Source organism: Lissotriton vulgaris, chromosome 1_1, assembly GCF_964263255.1.
Source record: "Lissotriton vulgaris chromosome 1_1, aLisVul1.2, whole genome shotgun sequence".
NCBI lineage: Eukaryota > Metazoa > Chordata > Amphibia > Caudata > Salamandridae > Lissotriton > Lissotriton vulgaris.
In genome coordinates this window covers 1,824,619,164-1,824,632,056 of record NC_141685.1, presented here as the reverse complement: position 1 = coordinate 1,824,632,056, position 12,893 = coordinate 1,824,619,164, and positions in this window count along the sequence as shown.

Here is a 12,893-nt window from a genome sequence, read left to right as displayed (position 1 = left end):
AAAATAAGGTTTTGTAAATGCGAATTCCTAACTATATATGGTCTATAATCTATGGGTTTTTCAGTGAATTTTCAAGGTTTTGTAAATGCTAATTCCTAACTATATATGGTCTATAACCTATGGTTTTTTCAGTGAATATATATATATTCACAGAAAAAACCATAGGTTTTACACACGTTATAGTTAGGAAGTAGCATTTAAAAAACCTATGAAATTCACTGAAAAAACCATAGGTTTGACACATGTTATAGTTAGCTGGAAATTTAGTGGCTGATGTGGTTGCACTTTAACGACTAAATAAAAAAGAAGCACTTATTCGGGTCTACCTCGTCTTTTTGCTGGTGTGGCTGTTTGGTTTCGTGGAGCCAGGACGAGCTCTTGCAACATATTTCGCTGGATTGCCTTTCCCAGCGACGTGGACCCCCTCCCAGCAAGCGGTTGAGCAGAAGGAAGAAAGGCAGCGGTAGTCGAGTCTCTGCGAGAGTACTGCAGAGCACGGCGTCCATACGAGAAGCACCGGAAACGGAAACCTGCCCAACCCCCTTCCGCGGTGGAAGCATTACTGAGGCCTGAGGAGGAGAACGCGTCTGCCGGAGCTGGTCTGGCGCAGCTCGGAGGAGCGAGTGTAGGACGGTTGACGGCGAACGACGAACTCCATCAGGTACCCGGTAACCCGACAGGGTTCGGAAGGTGGGAGGTATGTGCTAAAGTAACCCGTGCAAGCGATAGAAAGCGAAAGGGAACTCGATAGATTGTGAACCCTTTTTTGACGCATTCTAAAACGCAGCGGGTGAACAACAATTGCAAAAATCCTAAGTGCAACTATGTCAGCGGCAACAGTGAAGGATCGGGAGAGCGCCGCTAAAGAGGTGTTCTCAAATGAAGTAACAAGACCAAAAAACAAAAACGCAGGCACAACAGACCAAAACGTGCCTACAGGGACTGACCTTAAGGATAAATACAAGGCACTTGAAAAATTGATGCGCACCGAGATGGTTAAATGGTGGGAGGCGAAGTCCCTCAGTCGTTATCTAGAGGTAAACCGAATCCCTAGAGGGCTAAGAATAATGATCGCGCCCACGTATGACACACCTAATCCGGTACTAATGGCGGAATGGGCACAATGCAATTTGGACTCTTCGAGAAAATTAGTAGAGTTACTAGTTAAACATGCAGAGAAGGATAGAGAGGAAATCCTTCCGAAAATAGACGCCCTGCGCACAGAAATTCAAGCAGTGAGTGACCCGCAAACTTCTAAGGTGAAATTCGAGGAAGAAATGGAACATAAGTTGAAAAAGGAGGAAGATAAAATAAAAAACCGCAAGTCATACAAGTTCAGAAGGGACAAAGAGGATTATGAGAACGGAAGGATTTTCACATTCTCCAGGAAATACGATGCCATGAGAAAAAATAAAACCGGCAAACCGAGCGCCGGAAAAACGCGCCAAGACCCGCAGCCCTCAAGCTCTGCACAAACTGAAAACGAACCCCAGTCAGAGAGGTCTTCTGCATCAGGCTCAAGCGTGTATACCGAAAGCGGGTCTGAATATGAGGAGGAAGACATCTCTAAATTAACGATGGGCGAGGAATTAGAGTACATCAGTAAGACAAGACGTGATACTCTACGCTCGGCTGGCAAACAACAACCGGCAAAAAACGGACAAGGAGCAGGCGGGAGCGGAGGGCCGCCCAGAGGAAACGCAACAAAGCGAGGGGGACGGGGCAGGGGCAGGGGTGCCTGGAACAACAAACAGGGGACAAAAACGAAGTAACACAGGAATCACTCACAAATTCAAATACGATAGTAAATCTGGCGAATATTGACTTAACAACGGCGGAGAAACAGTTGTTGTCGCTAGGATTATCGTATTGCCCTGAGAGCAATTTTCATTACACCAAAACCAGGGCTGATGTGTTCCTGTTTATACGAAAACTTAAACTTCGAAAATTCCACAAAATTCAATCTACAAACAAATCGAAAAATAAGCCCATACAAGATGATCCACAAACGGACTCTATAAATCTGTTGGCACAAGATTATGAGTTGTTAACATCAGTCCAAGACTTAATCAACACTAGGTCTAGTTCCCAAACCAACATGGAGTCACAAAATGTGGAAAGTTCACAAGATTTTCCAGTTCTCAGTTCCCAACAAATAAGGAGTCTGGTAAACAAAAAACCGGAAACACCGTTCAAAAGAAAATCGAAATTTGTACCGGTCACAACTAAGGACTCCATTGATGTTTTCAATGAAACTGTGGTCACACAAATCAAAAAACTACACACTAAAATCCAAACGACTAAGAGAAGAAGAACAAAACAACAAATTCAATATGATAATTTAGTAGAGAAACTTAAAAAAGACAATGAAGTGGTAATAAGAAATTCGGACAAGGGAGGAAACATCGTGTTATGGCCCCTATCACAATATCTGACTGAAGCACACAAACAGCTCAGTGATGTCCAATGTTACCACCACAGCTCGCCAATCAATTATAAACAAATGCAGGATGAACTGAGTAGTAAACTACTGGCATGGAAAAGTTTAGGACTTTTAAACATGGAGGAGTTTAAATTCCTAAAAAAAGAGCATCCCCGCACGCCAGTGATTTACTTCATAGCCAAAATACATAAAAACAAGGAAACTCCCCCAGGAAGACCGATTATAGCGGCTTGTGACGGACCCCTTGAAAACCTATCACACTACATAGACTTCTTTCTACAAGAACATGTCTTAAAACTGGAGTCATATGTGAAAGACACGGGGGACTTCCTATCCAAAATAGCCAAGGTTAAATGGGAAAGTGGTTACCAGTTAATAACCCTAGATGTTTCCTCTTTGTATACATGCATTCGTAACATGGACGGGATAAAAGCGGTTCAACATTTCCTGTCCAAAAGGTCTATGGAGTTCATGATGCACAACAAAATGTTGATTGATATGCTTTTGTTTTGTTTAGAACACAACTTCTTTCTCTTTAATAAATCAATGTACCGTCAAGTCCAAGGTGTGGCCATGGGGGCCAGCTTCTCCCCCAGTTATGCCTGTTTGTTTATGGGCTGGTGGGAGGAGCTGGTCCTTAGGGAGCAATACCGGGATACTTGCAACAACAACATAGTGTCCTACCTACGGTACATTGACGACCTAATCATTGTGTGGAAGGGCAGCAAAGATGAGGCACAGAATTTCGTAGATAACATCAATATGAATGACATTAATCTATGTTTCACTTCTGACATAAGTGACTGCCAAGTTTCCTTTCTTGATGTTCTTATCAAAATTGATGAAGGCAAAATCAAGACCACTCTATATAGGAAGCAAACTGCAGGAAATACCCTGCTCCATGCCAGCAGTGCACATCCCGGACATCTCATCCACAGTATCCCCTACGGGGAGATGCTGCGGTTACGCAGAATTTGCAGTGATGAGGGGGAGCTCAGGAGACACCAACAGGAGAGTAAGTGTAGGTTCTTAGACAGAGGGTACAGTGCCAAAACAATTGATGCGGCAATGGCCAAATCTCGGTTAAAATCTAGAGAGGAACTCCTACACCATGCTGATAGTTCACCTAAAAACAACATAGGTAGCAGCACAATATCTGAAGAGGCACCCAGATTGATTGTTAGCTACAATCGTCAGCATAGGGAGCTACGCAAAATCTTCCAACGTAACTGGCACCTTATAAAAGAGGATCCAGTAATAGGAGATTCCCTTCCTGAATACCCCTTAATCACCTACAGAAAAGCCACTTCGATGGGGGATGTACTGGTGAGAAGCAGTCCTGAGTATAGGGACAACACGGGTTTGTCTCTAGCACGAAAAGGCTTTTACAAATGCTCCAGCTGCAAAGCTTGTTCATTTGGAGTGAACAAAACTTCCTACCTAACTGCCTTTAGCTCCAAACCACAAAATATTAGGTTTCATCTAACCTGTAAAAGTGAATTTGTGGTTTATATACTAGAGTGCACCTGCAATTTAAAGTATGTAGGTAGTACTAAACTCCCAAGCCACAAGAGGATCCTACAACACATTAGGGCGATCACCAACAACGACCCCAATTATCCCGTGGCAAGGCATTTCCATGAGGTCCATGGTGGTAATCTAAAAGATCTCAGATACTACATCATTGACGCAGTCCCCATGCAGAGAAGAGGAGGGGACAGGGAGGGCATGCTGCGAAGACTGGAGACACATTACATCTTGTCTCTAGATACTAAGCAGCCTAAAGGCTTGAACACGACTGAAGATTTACATACATTCTTAGAATAAATCTTCTATTCCTTAGGAAGCTATGATTCACAGACAGCACAAGATAGTATGATGCCTATACAGCTTTCATTAACTGAGTCTAACATAATGACAAATCGAACAATTTTTTCCATTTTCTTCCAAGATGTACATACCCAATGAACCTGTTTTTGTATTATACATATGGATTTTATATAGGAGGGGAGATAATTAAATTATTTATGGATATATATTTTTGATATTACAGATGGGTTTTTAATTATTTATGCAATTTTAACCGTATCATGAGTGGATTGAACAACAATAACAATGAATCAATCCTTGTACAGGTTGCTCAATTGTGGGAATCACTCAGGCTGACAGATAAAGTTTGTTGCATATAAATGGGAGGTACCCTTCGATAAACAAAGATATGTATATGAGTCCATTCACAATAACTTTTTCCTTGCATTTATCCTTGTGAAAAACTTAAATGTCTCTCTAACTATTATTTGTTTTTTGGTAAGATACATTATATGACAATTTGACACAATTTTTTCACATAAGGGTATCGGTTTTTTTGTTTATTGTATAATAAGAGATTTTATGCTATCGCGTTTATACCAATGTGTTTAGTTTTTAAATTTCTCTTTATTTAGATTCACGGTGATGCACAATTTAAGTTTAATGAATGGATATATAGAACATGTGGCTTTAATAATTCAATGTATTTTACTGATACTTCTTTAGTCTTAAAGATTGAACTTTATGCCATCATGAAATGTATTTTACAACTACTCTATGTATTTTACGAGTTACACTATGAAAACAAATTCATAAATAGTATATCTTCTATGTCCATTCCTGCACTTGCACTTTAAAAGGAGGTGCATCCCACGACACTGTTGTCATGTGATCAAGGCAGGGATCTGCCGAAACGCGTCGTGGCTGATGTGGTTGCACTTTAACGACTAAATAAGTGGCTGATGTGGTTGCACTTTAACGACTAAATAAAAAAGAAGCACTTATTCGGGTCTACCTCGTCTTTTTGCTGGTGTGGCTGTTTGGTTTCGTGGAGCCAGGACGAGCTCTTGCAACATATATATATATATATATATATATATACACACACACACATATATACAACTGGTGGTCGTGATTGTTCTTTGACTTAGACTTTTGCAGCACCCACCTAGGTCATCCTGTGGGTGCCCATGTGCCTAACAGGGGCTCCAACAAAAAATAACATTGAGGGCTGGAGCCCCCCTTCCTGGGTGCATCGGCAGCCAGCATCGCTCCCGGTCAGTTTGGCTCTTCGGGACACCATAGTGGAGCTGGCCCGAGGGTTATAGCCCCCAGGGCATTAAGAGGCTCGAGGAGCAGGCCATGCTCCCCCCCTTCCCTTAAAAAGAAGGCCCATAGGATGGGGACTCAGAGATCTGCAAAGGCTCATGGACCCAGCAGTGTGCCCCCTCCCTATAAAAAAGGCCTTACTAGAATTAGGGAAGGGGGCCACCGACCTCCCACCCCTAGTATTATGTTTCAGACACAGGAGATGGGGGTCCCCTGGCCTTAAAGGCCTCTACCCTGCCCTATTCTACCCCTTTTTGTTTTACGTTTCAGGATACAGACAACAAGTCCCAGTGTCATGTAATGGCAGCCACAACATTTGGTTTCATGATGCGGCCAGCCATTGAGAGCAACCGGTTCTGTTAAACCAAAAAGGCTGATGAGTAAAAAAGCTCTTTCAAGGTCGATTTTTGGATGTCCCACAGGACCAACAGCCAATATATCTATCAATTTCCACCTTAATTTCGGACACATTACTGAACAGCTTTACACCAAATCACAACAAGCCTGCTTTCTGAGTAAAGATCTAGCTTTTTGCCAAATTTGGTGTAAACTGTTTAGCTGTTTTTTTCTGAATTGTTGTCTAATTTTTCTTATGAAAAATGCGTGGGGAAAAAGTGTTTTGGGATCTCCTTCTCTGGGCACCTGCCTAATGTATCATCTTGAAACTTTCAAGGAAGGAGATAATGGGGATGAACTTTTTTTTGCGAAGTTTTGTTAAGATTTGTCAAACACCATCAGTTATTAGCAAAACAAAAAATTATCTATCTATGGATTCTTTGACTCATGCATACAAAGTAAGATTGTGCTCCCATAGAAATAATAAGGCTATAATCAGGCTGGGGTTGTTTATTTTTCTGATCAGAGGAGACATGGCTTACCTGATCTGGCTAGACTGCTCCTATTCAAGCAGAGCAGGATTATACAAAATATGGAATTGATTCGCCCTTTTCTGTAGTAGCAAGTGAGCAAAGCAAATGATGGACTGTCATGATATCTGAGTATTTATCAGTAATTAAGATTAATTCTGTAACTTTTTTGATTTTCTCAGCGAATGGGCCTCTAGCCTGTTAGTTAAGAGAAGTACATGAGGGGAGACAGCCGGAAAACACATGCGCTCTCATTGAGTTTATAATAAAAAAAAAAGTAAACAAGCAAGTGAGCTTAAGCAAAACATTTAGGGGGTGGGTGAGAAGTACATAGGCGAGATGAGAGAGGAACACGGAAAGAGTCAGAGGAGAGAATTAAACGTACATAATTTCTGGAGAAGCATAACTTCCAAGTTAATGAGGGGCCTTTCAGCTCTGCCAGACATCAGCTTATATGTGGGGTTTCGCAGGACTCCTCCCAGAGCCCCACTCTTTTGAACCGGTATGTCTGCCCCCTTTCCGATATCATCTGTTCATGTGGCTGTAAAATGGGATCTTATACAGACTACACACAATTGATTGTCTTGCTATCCCCTGATATAGGCTCCACCTTTCTGAGATTTAATGGTTGCCTAGAAGAGGTGTCCAGCTGGATGGCAGCCAGCTGCTTAAAACTGAATGGAGAGAAAACAGAGGTCATGGTAGTTGGTAACAATCCAACACTGTGTGAACCAAATAAGCTGGCCACCTCCCTGGGAGAACAACCGTCTCCCGAATTGGAAGTCAAGAGCCTAGGGATTACACTGGATAAGCATCTCTTCCTGTAATCTCAAACAAAAAAGATGGCTGACAGCTGTTTCATCCTCCTGAGAGCTCTAGAGAAGACTCTGGCTTGGCTCCTGATGGAGGGTCAAAGAACAGTGATTCAAGATCTGATCCTTTCGCACCTTGACAAAGGCAACTAACTTTACCTGGGGGTATCCCATTGGCGGTCATCAAAAGATTACACATTATTCAATACACTACTGCAGGAACACTGCTGGGCATTCTCAAAGTGCAGTCAACACTTTCAGTGCTTAAAACTCTTCATTGGCTGCCCATAACTGGTAGAATACAATTTAAGGCAATTTGAATTGTACACTAGGCTAAACACAAAGTGGATCAATATATTCTCTGTTAGTTGGTCACTTCTCACCGGACCAGTAGGGATCTTAGGTCCGACAACCTCAGTCTTCCTGCTGTTCCCAGAGTCAAGACAGCTAAAAGTGGAGTTTGCTCTCTCACTTACCTGGGATCTAAACTCTGGAATGCTTTACCTATTGACCTGAGAATAGATGCTAACCACATGAGTTGTAGAAGGAAACTGAAAACTCCTCTTTTCCGCGAAGACATTCCTTTCTCCACCAGTAGTTTTCTCACTCCTCCTAGTATTGATAGTGCTGGGAAGCCCACTTGGGTAGGCATGCACTCTATAATTCTGGTGAATAGAATAAAATAGAGACAGCTGGGAAACCCAGACACTCTCATGGAGTGCTAATCCAAAACTAAGTACGGCCTGAAGTGTAAGCAGTGGTAGGACTCACGAAATGTGGACTTGCTCCATGGGAGGGACAAACAAAAGAAGAGGAAGGAAAGGCCAGACAAGGCAATGAATAAAAAGCAAGCAAACGAGTGCAAATAAAGCTAACCAGTGGTAAGCAATGGATGGGCTCTAAGCCCACAATACGTCTATCCGCAAACCGGCAGTTTGTGCGGTTGGGATGCGAGACCTTTAAACAACCTTTGAAACATGCGTCATCCCATAAGGCCCACCGTTGAGCTGAACTTGGACCTGCTGGACCAGCCAAATCAGTTTTGCGTGTTAAATCACAGCAGGCTGTTGTCTTTTCTCTGACCTCTCGCACTGATGGCTTTGACATGCATTTCTACTTAATCTCAAGGTTAATGAATAAACAGTTCAGTTTAACTTTCACAGCACCTATTTTTAACTGCAGCCTGGGCACCTGCGCGTTCTTTATTTGTCATCCAGACATCCATGGTTTCTGCTGAAATGTTCTTTTTTTGGTATAATCATTATTCCTTTGTTAGAACAAGCTTGTCTAGACACCGGCTCACATGACCTGCTCACTTGCAATTAAACACAGATTTACTGGCAGTATTTAAAATACTTCATTAGCATACTTTAAAATAGCCACTGAACTCAGAACCTTCAGCTGGCATTTTTGCAGCTGTGGGATTTTTATTTGTTGAGAAACTTTTCCATGACGATAGGTGGATTAGCGACCAGTGCTTTTTCACAGATTATTTTTGTCCCTGTGTATATCTACGTCTGCAATGGAGAACAGGCTCCCGCCCGGGAAGAGAAACCACGAGGCCTTTGTCACTCCCCTGAGAGCTACAACCTATTCCATTAGCCCCAGACACGTAGACACGTGGGGGCGGGTACGATCACTGCTCTTAGAGGCTGCAGTGCAGGCTATGCTCAGTCCCTTGGCTTCAGTGAAATATCTCAGCACACACAATGCCCTTTCTCTGGAGACTCGGAGGCCAGGTACATGGACACCGCCTAGTGTGATCTTCATGTTAGATGGATGATGCCCTTACGGTTTAGGGATCTAAACAAACAAACACGCGCACAAACACACACACACACACACACGTCCACCTGCACACTTACTCTTGCACTTAAAAGCGAAAACACAGACAAAACACAGACATACATAAACCCACATCCACTAATACACGCACTCCAGAGTTGTTAGGACACTGTCCTTAATATGTTGCTGCTACTGATGTGAGTGTTGTCTTCTGCCACAATGTTGCCACCTCTGTCTCCCTGTTCCACTAAAGGCAATGATTTGTACAGCTGACTAATCTCTTTGCGTATTTTTAGTGTGTATGTGTCTGGTCGGTGGAGACAGGGATAGGTTGGAGGTTGGCATCATTTCTGAACAGTCTGATATTCTTTTCTCAGTAAGGTATACCCGTGGGCCGAAAAATCAATAGAGACCTACATGAAAAAAAGGGATCACTGCACCCTTGGGAAAAGATAAATCAAACAGTGCTAAAGGTTTACAGACACTGGGCATTCCCAGGCGCTTGCATTGGAGCACTGATAGTGAATGTCATGTCCTTTTGGATGGTGAACTTGCACAGGCCTTATCTTCTTACCCTAAATAGTTGGAGGTTCCATGAAACTTTGAACCATAGAGAGATAGTGAGTATTGCTGGCATGAAGATATGTTTCCATGTTTGTAGGAGCTCACAGGATTTTTTCGCACTGATCTTACTATGGAGTTGGTGGAGAGGGTACTCCTTAGCAACAGTATCAGAATACCCTCTGCTAAACTCCACCTACCAAATTTCGAGTCAGGCAGAGAAAATGTAACCGCATCAGCGTAAACCTTCTTGATGGCCATTGCATTAACCACATATTACTGTCTACTCTATTTTGAGAGGATGGTGTTATGTATGTTTTTCCTGTCTGTATTGTGAGGGACAGGAAAAAAAATAATGAGCCCCACATACACATCATAGAGAAACCTCCCTTAGCGTGGTTGCCATTGAAGTTTTATTTTTCAAATACAAACACCCACTTTGTGAGTTTGTTTTTGAAAAAAATTGGTTTTGTAAAAGTTTGACAGCCAGCTGTCAAGTTTGATGGTGGGATCTGTCAAATTTTTCCAACATTGATAGGAACCACCGCAACAGTGGTTCCTGTCAATGTATGGAGGAGTCCGCGAGACCGGTGGCCATCTCTCAATTTGGTGGGTAGGTTATAGGCAGGGTGGTGGATGGAAAACCCTCCGCCACCTAGTCTGCCTTTGTTCTGTCCACTAAACCCTAAGTCAGGCCCATAATTTGCACTTTAACCTGAACATCGAAAGATAGATATGTCTTAGCACAGACTAGATATCTAACGATTTTTGTGGACCCTCCTTGGAATGTTCATGTTGGGAGCCACTGGCGAGTACTGGAGGTCCCCCATGAATTCTCATGGTGGCAATCTTTTTGCAGTCAATTCTCTAGTTTGTACAACGTAGTGAATTTTGGGTTATCATTTAATGGCTGTTGCTGTGCTAGGGCATATACTTAGGTCTGGTACGTGCAAGAGCTTTTGTCTCTCCTTGTCAAACTATACATACAGTGAGCTTCATAGAAGGAACCATTTCTCACCTCATGTTATTGGTTGTGTTGTTTATTATTCCACCTCCTAGTACGTACTTTCACTATAGTACTTGAGGTGCATTGTTTCCAGCATGTAGCAGAGGGTATTTTGTGAATGAAGAAGCCATCATGAAATGAAGGCTTCCACATCCAAAGACAAAACATTATGCATTATAAGCAAATGCCTATTTAAAGAGTTATATATTATATGCCATGTGTTTATTTAAAAAATTGGAAATACATTTACTGTGGAAAAAATGCTAAGTAAAAAATATGGTCTTTAAAGAAAACACATAACAAATATTATTTCCTGCATTTATATACTTTTCCTAATGAGCTGTGTCATTACTTTAAAATCTCCAGCTCCATTCACAAGCTCGGATCTGCTGGTTTCTTATCGATGTGACAAACATTGTACATGGAATGCTGGTCTTTCCTCTATGTTGTGTGTTGTATGGCTCACTTATTACTTCTTCTTTGTCACTGGTTTTATGTGCTGCTGTGGTCCTTCTCAATGTGCCACTGTATTTAGTGCTTGTTTTATGCTGCCTATGATATGTGAATTGTGGTCTTTCTTAATTATAGTACATTGAGATAAAGAGAAGCCAGTTGTTAAAATTCTTACTGCCTCAACACAGGTGCCCGGGAAGCGCAAGCCTTGGTCTTGGGTGCGTTTGGGTCCCTGGTGAGCGGCGCTGATTGAGAGAAGCGGAGGAGCCGGCTCGGGCTCTCCAAGATGGCGGTGATCGCGGAGATAGTGTGATCGTAAGGACGGCCGGGGAGGAGGTGCGGATGCTCTTCCACTGGTGAGATATCCCCTAAGAGCACTGGGGACCCATCGGAGGAGCTGGGAAGACCGCTAGAGTTCTGGAGACAGCAGAGTTTTCCGCGTTGGAATCCGGGGAAAAACTGCAACAGACTCTGCGGCAGCCTGCACCCTCCTTAGGTAATTGTTCGGCCGGAGCATTGTGAGCGACGGGTCGCACACAGCAGTGGTGTGGACTTGCCCAGAGACCATTTTAATGCCCCCCGGTAGCGGATGCAGATTGAGTCCTACCAGTCGGGCCGCAGTGGGCGATCCAGGCTGCCATCTTCCGCGCTGCTGTGGGGGACCGCCGTCGGGCCCTGTTGAGATGCTGTGCCACCTGAAAAAAACGAATGGCGGCCCAGGCTCCTGCCGAGAGCTGAACCAATTGGAAATCAATTGAATGGTCCCCCGGTGTAGATGTGGAAAGGCTGCTACTACCCGGCCTGCAGCGGGAGGAACCTGGTGCTATTTTTTGACCTGTTGCATGGACTGGGTCTGGGCCTTACTGAGCTTGGGGACAACTACCTGCACTCCTGGAAGGCCTGGAGCCCGGAAAGGCCCGAGTTATACCCAAGGCAACGGGGAAACCGAGATGGAAGGAAGGGGGGGGGCCCCGGACCCAGAGGACTCGGCATCAGATCGAAGGAAGCAAGACTCCCCTGAACTGCCGTCCGAGTCCCTAATACAGCAACAAGTGGCCCAGATCCTGAAGGGCATAGCGGACACCAGAGGCGCTCTACAGCAGGACATTGCGAATGCAGTGGTGGGGCTGAGCCTACTTAGAACAGAACACCCAAAGCTGGCTGACCACATGAAGCAGACAGAGACAACCTGGGGGAGCTTAGAGCCGGCTCAGAGGGCACTGGTGGCCCAGATGGGAGATGTTACGCATAGGGTTCAAATACTGGAGAATAGAGCCGAGGAACCAGAAGGCGGCAATTGCAGAAATAACATCCGTGTGATAGGACTGCCAGAAGGAGTGCAAGGGGCCAACATGATTGATTATCTGGAGGACTGGTTTCGAACAGTGTGGCGCCTAAGGGTTTAATGCAATTCTACACCTCGGAGAGAGCGCACATGGTATCGGCATGATCATTAGCGCCAGGAAGGCCTCCTAGACAGTGGTGGCTCGATTGCTCCATTATAAAGACAGGGACCTTCTACTCCAAATGGCTCAGTCCTCGGGCCCATACAAGGTAGAAAATAGAAAAGTTTTGTTGTTCCCAGACTACATTCTCGAGGTGCAGCGCTGCCTCGCCTCTTTTCTGGTGGTCAATAAAGTGATGCGGGACGAGGGCCTACAGTACTCACTAATGTTCCCGGCACGTTTGCGGATAATATTGGATTAGAACACTAATTTCTGCGAGAACCCTGAGTAGGCATGGACCTGGTTGGAATCCTACCGGTCTGGAAATGGCACAGCGGGGCGTCGCAAGAGGCCAATCACAGAAGATCGATGACCCCGAAGATC